Source organism: Thalassophryne amazonica, chromosome 10 (assembly GCF_902500255.1).
Source record: "Thalassophryne amazonica chromosome 10, fThaAma1.1, whole genome shotgun sequence".
Classification (NCBI taxonomy): domain Eukaryota; kingdom Metazoa; phylum Chordata; class Actinopteri; order Batrachoidiformes; family Batrachoididae; genus Thalassophryne; species Thalassophryne amazonica.
In genome coordinates, this window is record NC_047112.1 from 28,848,456 (window position 1) to 28,864,630 (window position 16,175).

General features: G+C 42.4%; 1 long non-coding RNA gene across 1 annotated transcript; it reads left to right on the top strand.

Moving 5' to 3' along the window:
- The first annotated feature begins 883 nt into the window (after nucleotides 1-883).
- Nucleotides 884-15,940, top strand: LOC117518523. The gene is made up of 3 exons (XR_004563007.1): nucleotides 884-1,026; nucleotides 14,470-14,671; nucleotides 15,812-15,940. It is a non-coding gene; the product is annotated as an uncharacterized LOC117518523 (long non-coding RNA).
- The last annotated feature ends 235 nt before the right edge of the window (nucleotides 15,941-16,175 follow it).

Here is a 16,175-nt window from a genome sequence, read left to right on the forward strand (position 1 = left end):
CACCGAAGAAGTTCACTTCAGTACAGTTCCACTGGATTGTGCCATGTCAGATTAATCATTTTCTCTGCAAACTGGCCATTGAAAATGGCTGTAATTACTTCCTGAATCACCGAGGACTGTTACAGCTTCAGCCGTTCGCGTGTGGGCACACCTAACAAGCTGCAGAAAGCACTTTGAGCCGTCTAAAAAGGTAATTATTTGTCATGTTTACATTGTCATGTCTTGGTAAAATAGTTGTGTGTTCTTTCCTTCTTGTGTGCAGCTGTTAAAGTATGTTTATAACAGATTTAACTTCTGGCGATTACACCGTGCCACGTAGCACGACATTTATATGTGAAAGATTTTTTTAACATTTCAAAATTCTCTGTGCGCAATAGTCTGCTCAGATGCGCGTTCAAGTTTGTGGGGGCGTAGCTTTGGACGGAGCACTGACGGGGTAGGGGGGAGGGGGTAGTACCTAGAGGAGGTGCTACTTTCAAATCTTCCTAGCTCTCTTGCAAGCTCTCCAGAACTACCAACTCTAGCTTTAACTATTTACTCACTCGCTCGCTCACTCACTCACTTATATATTCTCTCACTTATTTAATCACTCACTATTGCATTTACTCAGTTTAATCATTTATTCATCATCCAGCATTTTATTCGGCAAATATATCCAAATAATTAAGAGCTACATCTGTGATTACAGACACATACAAATACAATTTTTCCCAATATATGTGTATAAAATCTAGATAATGATGACACGCTTGTCTGCCTTTCAAACAGTAACCAACATTAAGCAAACAAGTTGTAAAATGTGGGTGGACTCAACTGCTGTCCAATTTACAACTTCCTTATTGTGTCTTCAGAGTTCTTACACTGTTCCCTATCACACGTCCTGAACAGAGCAGATCTTTTTCTGTCAAGTTACTACTGTTTTCTGAAAAACAACTTTCACATGTTTTCTGGAGAGTCTAAAGGATTACAGTGTGTGATGTCTTAAGTTCCTTCTTGATACTGGTTGAAGTACAAAACAACTATAAGGTAAGAATGTTGTAAGAACACTGTTCAATACTATGCTGCCTTGAATTTGGATAAAAATCTAATGCTGATTCTTTTGCGACGACCACATAAAAGTTACTGGGGATTGTACTGAAGTCACCAGTGTTCACAGGACAAGGTGTTTCATATCTGAGGGCACGCTGAGTATCAGCCAGGTTGTGATGACCCTGAGGGTGAGGGGGAATCTGTAATCAGGTGACTGACTCTGCAGTCTAATGACCCTCGGCCTGCTTACAGAACAATCAAAGCAAATACATCATTACACCTTGTCCCACTGTAGTTCTAGTGGATGATGGCTCACTCCTGACAAATGCCTCTGCTGTACTGTCCTGTTTTGTTGGCTACTTTGCACAGTTGTGTCAGGCTGATTTTCCTGCTGGGATGTTAGACATCTCCACTTCCAGGGTTTTTGTGACTGATTCTCCAGTCAGATGTGAACCACCAAATGTCAGAGAGATTGCAAAGGCTGTGAAACAGCTGAACCAACCAACCAACGTTTATTTATAGAGCCCTTTACAACACCGAAGGTGACCAAAGTGCTTCACAATAAAACAAAAACAATTTAAAATGTATAAGAGAATTAAAACAATACATAAATGCACACAACTAAAAGAGGAAAATACATTCAGGTAAAGTGTCACTGTGCTACTGTGTGTTGAAAGCCAGTCTGAAAAGATGAGTTTTAAGCCTAGATTTAAAGAGGCCAAAGTCAGTGATGGTGCACATGTCGGGGGGCAGTTTGTTCCAGAGTCTGGGCCCCGCGACTGAAAATGCCCGATCACCCCATTGTTTATATTTCACTTGAGGGACGTCCAGCAGGAGCTGATCTGAGGACCTCAAGGCTCTGGTCGAGCTCCGAACCTTCAGGAGCTCGGACAAGTACAGAGGGGCAAGGCCATTGAGGGCTTTAAAAACAAAAAGCAAAATTTTAAAATCAACTCTAAAAGAAACTGGAAGCCAATGCAATGAAGAAAGGACTGGGGTGATGTGCTGACGTCTACGTACGTTTGTTAAAAAACGGGCAGCAGCGTTTTGTACCAGCTGGAGGCGATTCAGACAGTACCGAGGGACTCCAACATAAAGTGCATTACAGTAGTCGATCCATGAACTAATAAGAGCGTGAATTATTTTTTCAAGGTCTGAACGGTTTAAAAAAGGTTTTACCTTCGTTAAAAGACGTAATTGATAAAAGCTCGCTCTAACCACACTGGCAATCTAGTTTTCAAATCTTAAAGAACTGTCCAAAATAACACCAAGGTTTTTTTTACTGTAGATTTAAAATTAGAAGCCAGTAACCCAAATTCTTCAAATGAGGTGTCGGCAAACAAAATGCAGTCAGTTTTTTCCTCATTTAGATGGAGGAAATTCTGGTTTAGCCACCGTTTTATATCGGCTATGCAGTCCATGAGACGTTTAATGTTGTCCACTCGATTTGATGACGCTGGCAGATAGATTTGCAGACCATCTGCGTAACAGTGAAATGAAAGTTTGTGTCTTGTTATTATGGACCCCAATGGTAACATGTAAAGAGAAAATAAAATGGGACCCAAAATAGAGCCCTGGGGCACTCCACATGACAGAGGGGCAACAGAGGAGGACAGGTCACCGATCATAACAGAAAATTTCCTGTTTGATAAATATGATTCAAACCATTTCAATACTGTACCACAAATACCAACATTTTTAAGTCGGGATAAAACAGAATGATCAGCAGTATCAAACGCTGCTGTTAGATCAAGCAGCACCAAAGCAACAGGGCATTTACCATCAACAGACATGGCGACATCATTGTGCACTTTCAAAAGTGCAGACTCTGTGCTGTGTCTTGATCTGAACCCTGATTGAAACTTTTCCAAAACAGAATTACAATCTACAAACCTTTGCAATTGTGTAAAAACAACTTTCGCAAGAACCTTTGAGATAAAAGACAAATTAGACACAGGTCTAAAATTAGATAAAACTGCCGGGTCAAACTGTGGTTTTTTAAGTAACGATCTTACTACAGCCTGTTTAAAAGTGTCAGGTACACGTCCCAAGCTTAGGGAAGTGTTGATTAAAAACAAAAGGGAAGGACCAACAGTGTTAAACATGTCTTTCAACAGTCTGGTTGGGATGATGTCCAGGGGACAGTTTGTAGTTCGCATACATTTAACAGTGCCTGTAAGGGACAAGAGAGAGACAGGTTCAAAACAGTCAAATACTGCAGAGCCAGAGGCAGCATCAGACAGGTCTGCACTGACGCTGCTGTCGCATAAACCTCTCACAGACTTCACTTTGGCCACAAAAAAATGCAAGAAGTCCTCACAGGTAGAAGTCCTCACAGGTAGCGTCCATCTACTGGTGGTTGGCTCTCACTGCGGTATTGTATCACTTCCTGTTCCGGAGCACAGCGGTGTTTTTCTGTATCTGTTAGCTGTTTAATCTGCGCAGTTAGATTGATCTAGTTATCTAGATTACGATTTGTTTCCCAGTGTAATCTTTACGTGCCTTAACTAAAGCACTCCTTCTGCTGAATCACCTCTAAATTATTTACACATTATTCACTTTGCGTGTTTTTAGGAATCCGCTAGCTTAGCGTAGCTACTAGCTCTTAGCCGATTTAGCATGGCGGCTTCTCCTGTCTCTCCCGCACTTTTCTGCTCTGGGTGTGAAATGTTTAGTTATTCCTCGGCCTCCTTTAGCAGTAACGGTACTTGTAATAAGTGTAGCTTATTAGTAGCTTTGGAGGCCAGGCTGGGCGAATTGGAGACTCGGCTCCGCACCGTGGAAAATTCTACAGCTAGCCAGGCCCCTGTAGTCGGTGCGGACCAAGGTAGCTTAGCCGCCGTTAGTTACCCCCTGGCAGATCCCGAGCAGCCGGGAAAGCAGGTTGACTGGGTGACTGTGAGGAGGAAGTGTAGCCCTAAACAGAAGCCCCGTGTACACCGCCAACCCGTTCACATCTCTAACCGTTTTTCCCCACTCGACGACACACCCGCCGAGGATCAAACTCTGGTTATTGGCGACTCTGTTTTGCGAAATGTGAAGTTAGCGACACCAGCAACCATAGTCAATTGTCTTCCGGGGGCCAGAGCAGGCGACATTGAAGGAAATTTGAAACTGCTGGCTAAGGCTAAGCGTAAATTTGGTAAGATTGTAATTCACGTCGGCAGTAATGACACCCGGTTACGCCAATCGGAGGTCACTAAAATTAACAATAAATCGGTGTGTAACTTTGCAAAAACAATGTCGGACTCTGTAGTTTTCTCTGGGCCCCTCCCCAATCAGACTGGGAGTGACATGTTTAGCCGCATGTTCTCCTTGAATTGCTGGCTGTCTGAGTGGTGTCCAAAAAATGAGGTGGGCTTCATAGATAATTGGCAAAGCTTCTGGGGAAAACCTGGTCTTGTTAGGAGAGACGGCATCCATCCCACTTTGGATGGAGCAGCTCTCATTTCTAGAAATCTGGCCAATTTTCTTAAATCCTCCAAACCGTGACTATCCAGGGTTGGGACCAGGAAGCAGAGTTGTAGTCTTACACACCTCTCTGCAGCTTCTCTCCCCCTGCCATCCCCTCAATACCCCATCCCCGTAGAGACGGTGCCTGCTCCCAGACCACCAATAACCAGCAAAAATCTATTTAAGCATAAAAATTCAAAAAGAAAAAATAATATAGCACCTTCAACTGCACCACAGACTAAAACAGTTAAATGTGGTCTATTAAACATTAGGTCTCTCTCTTCTAAGTCCCTGTTGGTAAATGATATAATAATTGATCAACATATTGATTTATTCTGCCTTACAGAAACCTGGTTACAGCAGGATGAATATGTTAGTTTAAATGAGTCAACACCCCCGAGTCACACTAACTGTCAGAATGCTCGTAGCACGGGCCGGGGCGGAGGATTAGCAGCAATCTTCCATTCCAGCTTATTAATTAATCAAAAACCCAGACAGAGCTTTAATTCATTTGAAAGCTTGACTCTTAGTCTTGTCCATCCAAATTGGAAGTCCCAAAAACCAGTTTTATTTGTTATTATCTATCGTCCACCTGGTCGTTACTGTGAGTTTCTCTGTAAATTTTCAGCCCTTTTGTCTGACTTAGTGCTTAGCTCAGATAAGATAATTATAGTGGGCGATTTTAACATCCACACAGATGCTGAGAATGACAGCCTCAACACTGCATTTAATCTATTATTAGACTCTATTGGCTTTGCTCAAAAAGTAAATGAGTCCACCCACCACTTTAATCATATCTTAGATCTTGTTCTGACTTATGGTATGGAAATAGAAGACTTAACAGTATTCCCTGAAAACTCCCTTCTGTCTGATCATTTCTTAATAACATTTACATTTACTCTGATGGACTACCCAGCAGTGGGGAATAAGTTTCATTACACTAGAAGTCTTTCAGAAAGTGCTGTAACTAGGTTTAAGGATAAGATTCCTTCTTTATGTTCTCTAAATGCCATATACCAACACAGTGCAGAGTAGCTACCTAAACTCTGTAAGTGAGATAGAGTATCTCGTCAATAGTTTTACATCCTCATTGAAGACAACTTTGGATGCTGTAGCTCCTCTAAAAAAGAGAGCTTTAAATCAGAAGTGCCTGACTCCGTGGTATAACTCACAAACTCGTAGCTTAAAGCAGATAACCCGTAAGTTGGAGAGGAAATGGCGTCTCACTAATTTAGAAGATCTTCACTTAGCCTGGAAAAAGAGTCTGTTGCTCTATAAAAAAGCCCTCCGTAAAGCTAGGACATCTTACTACTCATCACTAATTGAAGAAAATAAGAACAACCCCAGGTTTCTTTTCAGCACTGTAGCCAGGCTGACAAAGAGTCAGAGCTCTATTGAGCTGAGTATTCCATTAACTTTAACTAGTAATGACTTCATGACTTTCTTTGCTAACAAAATTTTAACTATAAGAGAAAAAATTACTCATAACCATCCCAAAGACGTATCGTTATCTTTGGCTGCTTTCAGTGATGCCGGTATTTGGTTAGACTCTTTCTCTCTGATTGTTCTGTCTGAGTTATTTTCATTAGTTACTTCATCCAAACCATCAACATGTTTATTAGACCCCATTCCTACCAGGCTGCTCAAGGAAGCCCTACCATTATTTAATGCTTCGATCTTAAATATGATCAATCTATCTTTGTTAGTTGGCTATGTACCACAGGCTTTTACGGTGGCAGTAATTAAACCATTACTTAAAAAGCCATCACTTGACCCAGCTATCTTAGCTAATTATAGGCCAATCTCCAACCTTCCTTTTCTCTCAAAAATTCTTGAAAGGGTAGTTGTAAAACAGTTAACTGATCATCTGCAGAGGAATGGTCTATTTGAAGAGTTTCAGTCAGGTTTTAGAATTCATCATAGTACAGAAACAGCATTAGTGAAGGTTACAAATTATCTTCTTATGGCCTCGGACAGTGGACTCATCTCTGTGCTTGTTCTGTTAGACCTCAGTGCTGCTTTTGATACTGTTGACCATAAAATTTTATTACAGAGATTAGAGCATGCCATAGGTATTAAAGGCACTGCGCTGCGGTGGTTTGAATCATATTTGTCTAATAGATTACAATTTGTTCATGTAAATGGGGAATCTTCTTCAGACTAAAGTTAATTATGGAGTTCCACAAGGTTCTGTGCTAGGACCAATTTTATTCACTTTATACATGCTTCCCTTAGGCAGTATTATTAGACGGTATTGCTTAAATTTTCATTGTTACGCAGATGATACCCAGCTTTATCTATCCATGAAGCCAGAGGACACACACCAATTAGCTAAACTGCAGGATTGTCTTACAGACATAAAGACATGGATGACCTCTAATTTCCTGCTTTTAAACTCAGATAAAACTGAAGTTATTGTACTTGGCCCCACAAATCTTAGAAACATGGTGTCTAACCAGATCCTTACTCTGGATGGCATTACCCTGACCTCTAGTAATACTGTGAGAATCTTGGAGTCATTTTTGATCAGGATATGTCATTCAAAGCGCATATTAAACAAATATGTAGGACTGCTTTTTTGCATTTACGCAATATCTCTAAAATCAGAAAGGTCTTGTCTCAGAGTGATGCTGAAAAACTAATTCATGCATTTATTTCCTCTAGGCTGGACTATTGTAATTCATTATTATCAGGTTGTCCTAAATGTTCCCTAAAAAGCCTTCAGTTAATTCAAAATGCTGCAGCCAGAGTACTGACGGGGACTAGAAGGAGAGAGCATATCTCACCCATATTGGCCTCTCTTCATTGGCTTCCTGTTAATTCTAGAATAGAATTTAAAATTCTTCTTCTTACTTATAAGGTTTTGAATAATCAGGTCCCATCTTATCTTAGGGACCTCGTAGTACCATATCACCCCAATAGAGCGCTTCGCTCTCAGACTGCAGGCTTACTTGTAGTTCCTAGGGTTTGTAAGAGTAGAATGGGAGGCAGAGCCTTCAGCTTTCAGGCTCCTCTCCTGTGGAACCAGCTCCCAATTCAGATCAGGGAGACAGACACCCTCTCTACTTTTAAGATTAGGCTTAAAACTTTCCTTTTTGCTAAAGCTTATAGTTAGGGCTGGATCAGGTGACCCTGAACCATCCCTTAGTTATGCTGCTATAGACCTAGACTGCTGGGGGGTTCCCATGATGCATTGTTTCTTTCTCTTTTTGCTCTGTATGCACCACTCTGCATTTAATCATTAGTGATCGATCTCTGCTCCCCTCCACAGCATGTCTTTTTCCTGGTTCTCTCCCTCAGCCCCAACCAGTCCCAGCAGAAGACTGCCCCTCCCTGAGCCTGGTTCTGCTGGAGGTTTCTTCCTGTTAAAAGGGAGTTTTTCCTTCCCACTGTAGCCAAGTGCTTGCTCACAGGGGGTCGTTTTGACCGTTGGGGTTTTACATAATTATTGTATGGCCTTGCCTTACAATATAAAGCACCTTGGGGCAACTGTTTGTTGTGATTTGGTGCTATATAAAAAAATTGATTGATTGATAAAGAAGATGTGTTGGGACACAAAACAGAGTTAATTGTATTAAACAACACACGAGGACAATGACCACTTGTGGAAATTATATGGGACAGATATTGGGATTTTGCCTCTTTCACAGCCCTCTGATACTGAGTGAGACTATCCCTCAGCATCTCTCAGCTGAAGGCAAATAAAGCTCTGGGTATCTGTGGTATTGGAGCTAAACTCCTCCAGGTGGGTGATGACGCTGTTCTTGTGGCATTGCAAATAATCTTTGTTTCAATTTGGGAGATGGGTGTCACACTGTCAGGCTGAATGGTCTGGAACTGTAGGACACAAATGCACAACTCAAGCGAACAGCTCTGGTTTTTAGATGGTTTTACTGTAGAAGACAGCGGAGATCGGTACACAAGAAGGCAGTCCAGGAGTCCTTTTTCCAACTCTTGATTGAGACGCTCTGTCTGCCCGTTGGCCTGGGGGTGGTAACCTGAGGTTAAGCTGGCAGAGACCCCGAGGAGACGGCAGAATTCCCTCCAGAAATTATACACAAACTGCGGTCCTCTATCAGACACTATATCCTCTGGAAATCCATGTAACTTGAACACATTTGTGAGCATTATTTCTGTAGTTTCCTTAGCTGAGGGAAGTTTAGGCAGAGGGATGAAGTGAGCCATCTTGGAAAATCTATCCACCACGGTTAAAACAGCAGTATTACCTCTAGAAGGCGGCAGACCGGTTACAAAATCCAGTGTGATATGTGACCAGGGATGACCAGGGAAGTAGCATTAAAGAGCCCGCGGGCGGACGGTTAGAGGATTTGTGACTTGCACACATAGAGCAAGCATTAACATACTCTGTAATATCTTTCAACATCCCTGGCCACCAAAACCTCTGTTGAATTACATACTCAGTCTTCTTGATTCCTGGATGACAAGAGAACCGACTGTCATGTCCCCACGTAATCACGTCCCCTCTGAGCGCAACCGGAACGAAAAGCCTACCCTGGGGACAACCTGGAGGAACCGGAGTATTGCCTAAGGCAGACTGGACCCTGGATTCTATGTCCCACGTTAATGTCAACATGAAACAGGATGCTGGCAAGATAGTCCCCGGATCGGCCGGCGTGTCGACCGGGTCACCCTACCATGATAACGCGTCTGGCTTGCCATTCTTGGAGCCAGGTCAGAAAGAGATTACAAAGTCAAAACGGCTGAAAAAAATGGCCCACCTGGCCTGGCATGCATTAAGCCGCTTAGCGGTTCTAAGGTAGGCTAGGTTCTTATGATCGGTAAAGACCAAAAAGGGAATCTGTGCCCCCTCTAACCAGTGGCGCCACTCCTCCAAGGCCACTTTAATAGCCAACAGCTCGCGGTCGCCGATGCAATAATTAAGTTCGGCTGCAGTCAACTTCTTTGACAAAAAGACGCATGGATGCAGCCTATTGTCTGAGGCTTTAACCTGCGACAGAACAGCCCCAACTCCAGTATCTGAAGCATCTACCTCAACCACGAACCGGCTGGGTCAGGGAGGAGCAGCACGGGGGCCATTGTGAAGCGATGTTTTAGGACCATAAAAGCCTCGTCGCACCCCGGTGTCCATACGAACGGCCGGAGCGACGACGTGACCTCATGAAGTGGAGCTGCAACTGTGCTGAAATTACGGATGAACTTTCCGTAGAAATTGGCGAAACCGAGGAACCTTTGGACTTCTTTGCGGGAGGGAGACACCGGCCAATCCCGCACAGCCGCAACCTTCTCTGGGTCCATCTTAATCTCTCCCTCTGTGATCACGAATCCAAGGAATGATACTGTGGGTTTGTGGAACTCACATTTTTCGGCTTTAACAAAAAGATTGTTTTGCAGCAACGTTTGCAGTATGGTGCGGACGTGGCGCGTGTGGCATTCCAGATCAGGGGAAAAAATCAGGATATCATCAAGATAAACAAAAACAAATTTATTCAGATACTCGCCCAGAACGTCATTAACCAGATTTTGGAACACTGCCGGGGCATTAGTGAGACCAAAAGGCATGACCAGGTACTCGTAGTGTCCTGAGGGCGTATTAAAAGCGGTCTTCCATTCATCGCCTTGCTTTATATGAACCAAATGATATGCATTGTGAAGGTCGAGTTTTGTGAAAATCTTTGCTCCTTCTAGGAGCTCAAAAGCAGATGAGATGAGTGGCAGCGGATATCGGTTCTTTACCGTGATGTTGTTTAGCCCCCAGTAATCAATACACAGGCGAAGGGATTTATCCTTTTTTTCTACAAAAAAGAATCCTGCTCCTGCAGGTGACGATGATGGTCTAATTAAGCCTGCGGCCAGAGATTCTTGAATGTACTCATTCATGGCGTTGCGTTCAGGAGCCGACAGAGAATAGAGCTTCCCTCGGGGTGGGCTAGCCCCAGGGAGTAGTTCTATTGCACAAACGTATTCCCGGTGAGATGGTAACGACTTAGTTTTGCTTTTACTAAACACTGGTGCCAAGTCATGATAGGATGATGGCACCCCCACCAGGTCCGGGTTGGAAGTAGATTGAGCACTAGTAGGTTCAGACAGACATGAATCGTAACAAGCAGGTCCCCAGGAAATAATTTCTCCCCTAGCCCAGTCAAAATTGGGACCATGTTTCTGTAACCAGGGATGCCCCAAAATAGCCGGGTGAGTCATTTTATCAAAAACGTGAAAACTGATTAATTCAGAGTGGTTTTCAGAAATTATCATCTGAACTGACTGCGTGCAATGGGTAATGCACCCCACTTTATGACCATCAACGGTGCGCACCACCAGAGGGCGCGAGAGCTCATATAATTTAAGATATAAAGACTCCACCAGAGAAGACAAAATCAAGTTTGCATCTGAACCAGAATCCACAAATGCAGGCATAGATACTGATGAATGGTCTGAAATTAATTTAGCCAAAATCACATTTTGTGCTGAGGAAGGAGAAATTGTGTTTTGACTCACCCGAATCTCGGCTTGTGGCCGCATGGTGGCACCCCTGGCTTGACAATAGGTTATCATGTGACCGGAACGGCCACAGTAAAAACAAAGTCCTTTTTCACGGCGTCGCTGCTTCTCAGCGGAGGAGAGACGTGTGTGACCCAATTGTACTGGCTTCTCAGGGCTGCGGTGTGGAGATTCTGAGCAGACACGGCTGTAGGAAGACGAGTGGGTGGGAGGTCTTGCGGCACGTCAAGCAGGAAGCCGGACGGCACGGCAAGGAAGGTCCTGTAGACGTTGGTCGGTCCGTATGGCGAGTGCGATGAGCTGGTCGAGGTCCCCAGGCAATTCAACGGCCACCAACTGGTCCTGAATGTTTTTGGCAAGCCCCTGAAGAAAAACATCATGGAGTGCCGCGGAATTCCAATCACTTTTGGCTGCCAGGATGCAGAAGTCCACTGCATAGTTGGCGACTCGCCGTCCCCCCTGCCTCAGCCTCATGAGGGCACGGGCTGCTTCTCTCCCTGGAAAATCGATTGCAGTGCAGCTGTAAAAGCCGGAAGAGAGGCACAGGTTGCAGATTGGCGACCCCACTCCGCTGTTACCCACGCCAACGCTCGACCGGTCAGGTGAGTGATCATGTAAGCTATCTTCGCCCTGTTGGACAGGAACTTACATGACATGAGCTCAAAAATCAATTCACAGTGTGTAATAAAAGGTGTGATGTCAGAGAAACACCCAGCAAGAGAAGAAGCCAAGCATACCCAATGAAACACAAAAAATAACTAACAGCACAAGAGAACAAACAACCCAGAACACCAAGCAAAACTCAAACCGTGACACATACCTATGGACTGGAAGAAAAGATGTGTCATCCCACTCTGAACAGGAAAGGGTGATCATGTGGATGGCAACAACTACAAGGGTATTACACTTCTCTTTGTCCCACGAAAGGCACTTGCAAGAACGATTCTTAACAGGATTCATTCCCAGTTACATGCCAGTGCATCGTCACAGCCTATGGTGATTTTTAGAAACCCAAATTGTGACTAGGTTACAATTTGGGACATCCTGAAAATTCAATGAAAAACCTAAAAAGGTTGGTGGACTTTGTAGCCAGCCTCCACACAAGTGCTGTGCAGAACAGGGGCAGAATATTTGACTTCTTCCCAGAGAATACTGGTATTCATCAGGGTTGTGTTCTGGCTCTTACACTGTTCAGTGCTTGGATGGACTGGGTGCTAGGTAGGGCTTTGGAAACCAGCAGCTCAGGTCCTTTTGTTGGTGAGCAAAGGGTCCTGACATTGACTTTGCATATAATGCTGTGTGATCTTTGTGGCATCGGTGTCTGGGTTTGCAGTTACCCTTGATAAAAACTAACATCCAGTATTTCATTGACTTCCTGGACTCAGCCATCAGAAGTGCATTTGTATGTGGAAAAAGTGTTGAATTTGTAGAGAAATTCAGTTATCTTGGCAGTACCAGTCATGTCTTTGGGTCCTCTGTCTATGAAGTCAAGAGACACTTGTGTAGTCATCAGGTCACTGGACAGAGATGTGGTGATACTGATATCCTTGCAGGAGAACAAAGATTCAGGTTCGGGTGTTTGTTCAACACGTCATTATCTTCTTAGCTGTTTGAAATATTTCAGAATAAAGTGTCATGAAATAGCTGCCCCACAAGGCTTTCCACACAACTCCATTGTGTGCACTGTAAAATCTAACGTGTCGTTTCAACTTAAAAATATGAGTGAAAGGGCTGCCTTCAAATTTCAAGTTAAGTGAAAGAAAATAAGTTGTTATCTAGGTTAGATATTCCTAGTTGGGTAAACACCTGCATTAGTTTGGGTTGATTTATCTTTCATAATTGATTTAACTCATTCAGGTAGTTGTTTGAATCTGAAATGGTCAGTTTTATAAACCTTTTGTTTCAGTTAAGTTGACTTGGATTTGTCAATTGATTTAACTATTTAGGGTAGTTGTCTGAACTAGCAAATCTGTTTCATTTTAATTAAAACTGTAAGTTGTGTAAACCTTTTGTGTCAGTTAACTTGGATTTATTAATTGATTGACCTGCTTGGTTGTGATTTGAACTTGCACACACACACACACACACACACACACACACACACACACACACACACACACACACACACACACACACACACACACACACACACACACACACACTTAAATGAAATCGATTAATTTCACAGAGTGAAAGTTTTACCTCCGAAGAAACATGCGGTCGACGATACCCTCCAACTTGCGTCCAAAATGGAGGAAGGGAGGAAAGGAGCACATGTTCACCCGCCCGCAGCTGCATTCCCACAATGCATTTCGAGAAAAGCATGGTGACGCAGGCGTTTTTATCCCCAAAGTCAAGTTGACTTACATTTCTAATTCAGTTGGGCCTGGATTTTCAAATTAGCATTTATTTTGTAGTTGAGACTTTTTAACTACTAATTTCATGTTATTATAACAACCTCAGTAATCATGTGTCTTAATGACAGAATAATAGGTTAAGATAACAAACAGACAAAATCACAATTTACAGTATGGAATGTAACATTGCAGTAAGAGTTAAAAATGTCTCATATCATTGATGAACACACACACATACATACACACACATGCACGCACACACAGATGAGACAGGAACAAGACCTGGTGCTCAAAACCAAACAGGAACAGACAATAAAAGAATGCAAACTTTGGGTTATTTCTGCTGATATTTCACAGCACTGTTTGTTTTAAAAATATGGGAACTGTGCAAAACCTTTCGACACCCCTGAATACTGATAACAATGGAGCTTTCAAGGTGAGTGAATAGAACTTGAATTTGAAATTCCCAAACACTGCTATTCCAACAACTATCAAATATAAGATTTTTCCTCCAATTTTATTTAAGAAATTAAGCAGTTAACAAGGCAAAATAATTATTTTCAAAAGGAAAAGTTGTTTTTATTTTTTGTAGGTGTCTTGTGTGCCACACATCTACACAAAGGCAGTTATTGATTCATGATTAGTAGTGATAAAACATATATATATATATATATATATATATATATATATATATATATATATATATATATATATATATATATAAACCCTAATTATATAATCCAGTTCTTACAAATTGCAAAAAAAAAAACACCAAATTAGCTGTTGCTCTCTGAGAAATTATGTATTATTATTATTGTAGTAGTAGTAGCAGTAAATGTGCCTAAAACCTTGGCACAATATTGCACGTGTAATAATTTAAGAATGTCTTAAAAAGATGATTAAGTCAAATTTAATTTTGAATAAAACTTTGAGAGAAGACAAAAAATAAAATACAAAAAAAAAAAACTGTACAAATAAAATCGGAGCCCATACGAAAAAGCCCAAATGCTAAAAATGTGTTGTCCAAATGATTAAAGACCACAACAGATGTGTATGTAGGCTGCTTTTCAAACACGTTGTTTATGAAGTCTGAACAAAAAGCTACCATTTAATTCATGGCATTAATAAATGTGTTCTTCATTATTTTCAGATGTGGACTCTACATGGCCTCTGTGGCATTTTGATCAGCCTTTACTGTGTCACAAAAGTAAAAGGGTATGGCAATGGATTCTTCCCGAATGTATGTAAGACAATGATGCCTGCACACAAGAGAAACGGTGTGCTCATCAGTCCTCAGGAGGGACAAGCACCGTTTCACATGAGGTTTCAACATGACAAAGAATTTGTCACAGGTACAAAGACTGTTTGTCCCATTTTCATATGATATTTGTTGATCACTTTTACTGATGGTCATTTGTTTACATTACCAGTGTAAGTGATGTCACTTTGACTTTCTGATGTTTTTCTGACTGGTCACAATGTTTTTTTAAAGTGATCTGTCACAGCCGTTGCACCAATAGAGAGTAAATATAATCCTAATCTAGCAGCGTATATGGAATTGAACCAAATTTGACATGATTTCTTTTAAGTGTGTTCACACTATACAAAAATAAACAAATAAATACATAAAAATGAATAAATAAACAATGAGGATGAGGATCAGCACCTCTAAATCTGAGGTCATGGTTCTCAGCACGAAACCGATGGATTGCCTACTCCGGATAGGGACTGAGGTCTTGCCCCAAGTGAAGGAGTTCAGGTACCTTGAGGTCTTGTTCACGAGTGAGGAGACAATGGGCCGTGAGATTGGCCGGAGAATCGGCGCAGCAGGGGTGGTGTTGCATTTGCTCTGCTGTACTGCTGTGACAAAAAGGGAGCTGAGCCAAAGGTGAAGCTCTTAATCTACTGGTCAATCTTCGTTCCTACTCTCACCTATGGTCAGGATGGTTGGGTCATGACCAAAAGAACTAGATCGCAGGTACAAGCGGCCTCAGGAGGGCGGCTGGTGTCTCCCTTAGAGATAGAGTGAGAAGCTCAGCCATTCATAAGGAGCTCGATGTAGAGATGCTGCTCCTTCACATTGGAAGTTGCCAGCTGAGGTGGTTCAGGCATCTGGTAAGGATGACTCCTGGGCGCCTCCCTAGGGAGGTGTTCCAGACACATCCAGCTAGTTAGGAGACCTGGGAAAGACCCAGGACTAGGTGGAGAGATTATATCTCCACATAGGTGGTTAATGTGGGCCAGGAAAGGAAAGTTTGGCATCACCAAAGTCGCTGGAGCTGTTGCCCCCGCGACCTTGTCCAGGATAAAAGGTTGAAGATGAGTGAGCAATGAAATAAATAAATAAATAAGTCACAGGTATGGTTAAAATAAAGAAATCAGCAGCTTCAGGTCACTTCAGCTTGCAATGTAAATGTAGCCTGAGTGCAATGTATCTGTCTCTTTGTCCTTCTCTCCATCTCTGCCATGATGAATCTTCGAATTATTTCCAGTTTCCCTAATCAGCAATTCCCCCAGTACCTTCAAAGGATTTATGTTGGAGGCACGATTAAGTAACCAGTCTTTGTTTGGAGATTTTATTAAGACTGACCCCCAGACTCAGGTACTGACGTGCCAGGATACATCAGTAAGTTCCCACCTACTGGGCTTATTAATGATATGAAATACATCTATTTTACTTAAAGAATTTCAATGAAATTTGCATGAAAACTCAGAGAAATGCTTCACTGTGTTGTACAGGGATTCGCTGTTAGTCAAGCAAGGAGCAATCCAAAGAGAAGTGTCCAGGTTAAGTGGACAGCACAAGGTGGTGTGACTGCAGAACAAAATGTCATTTTCAGGTCAGTGCTGAAATAG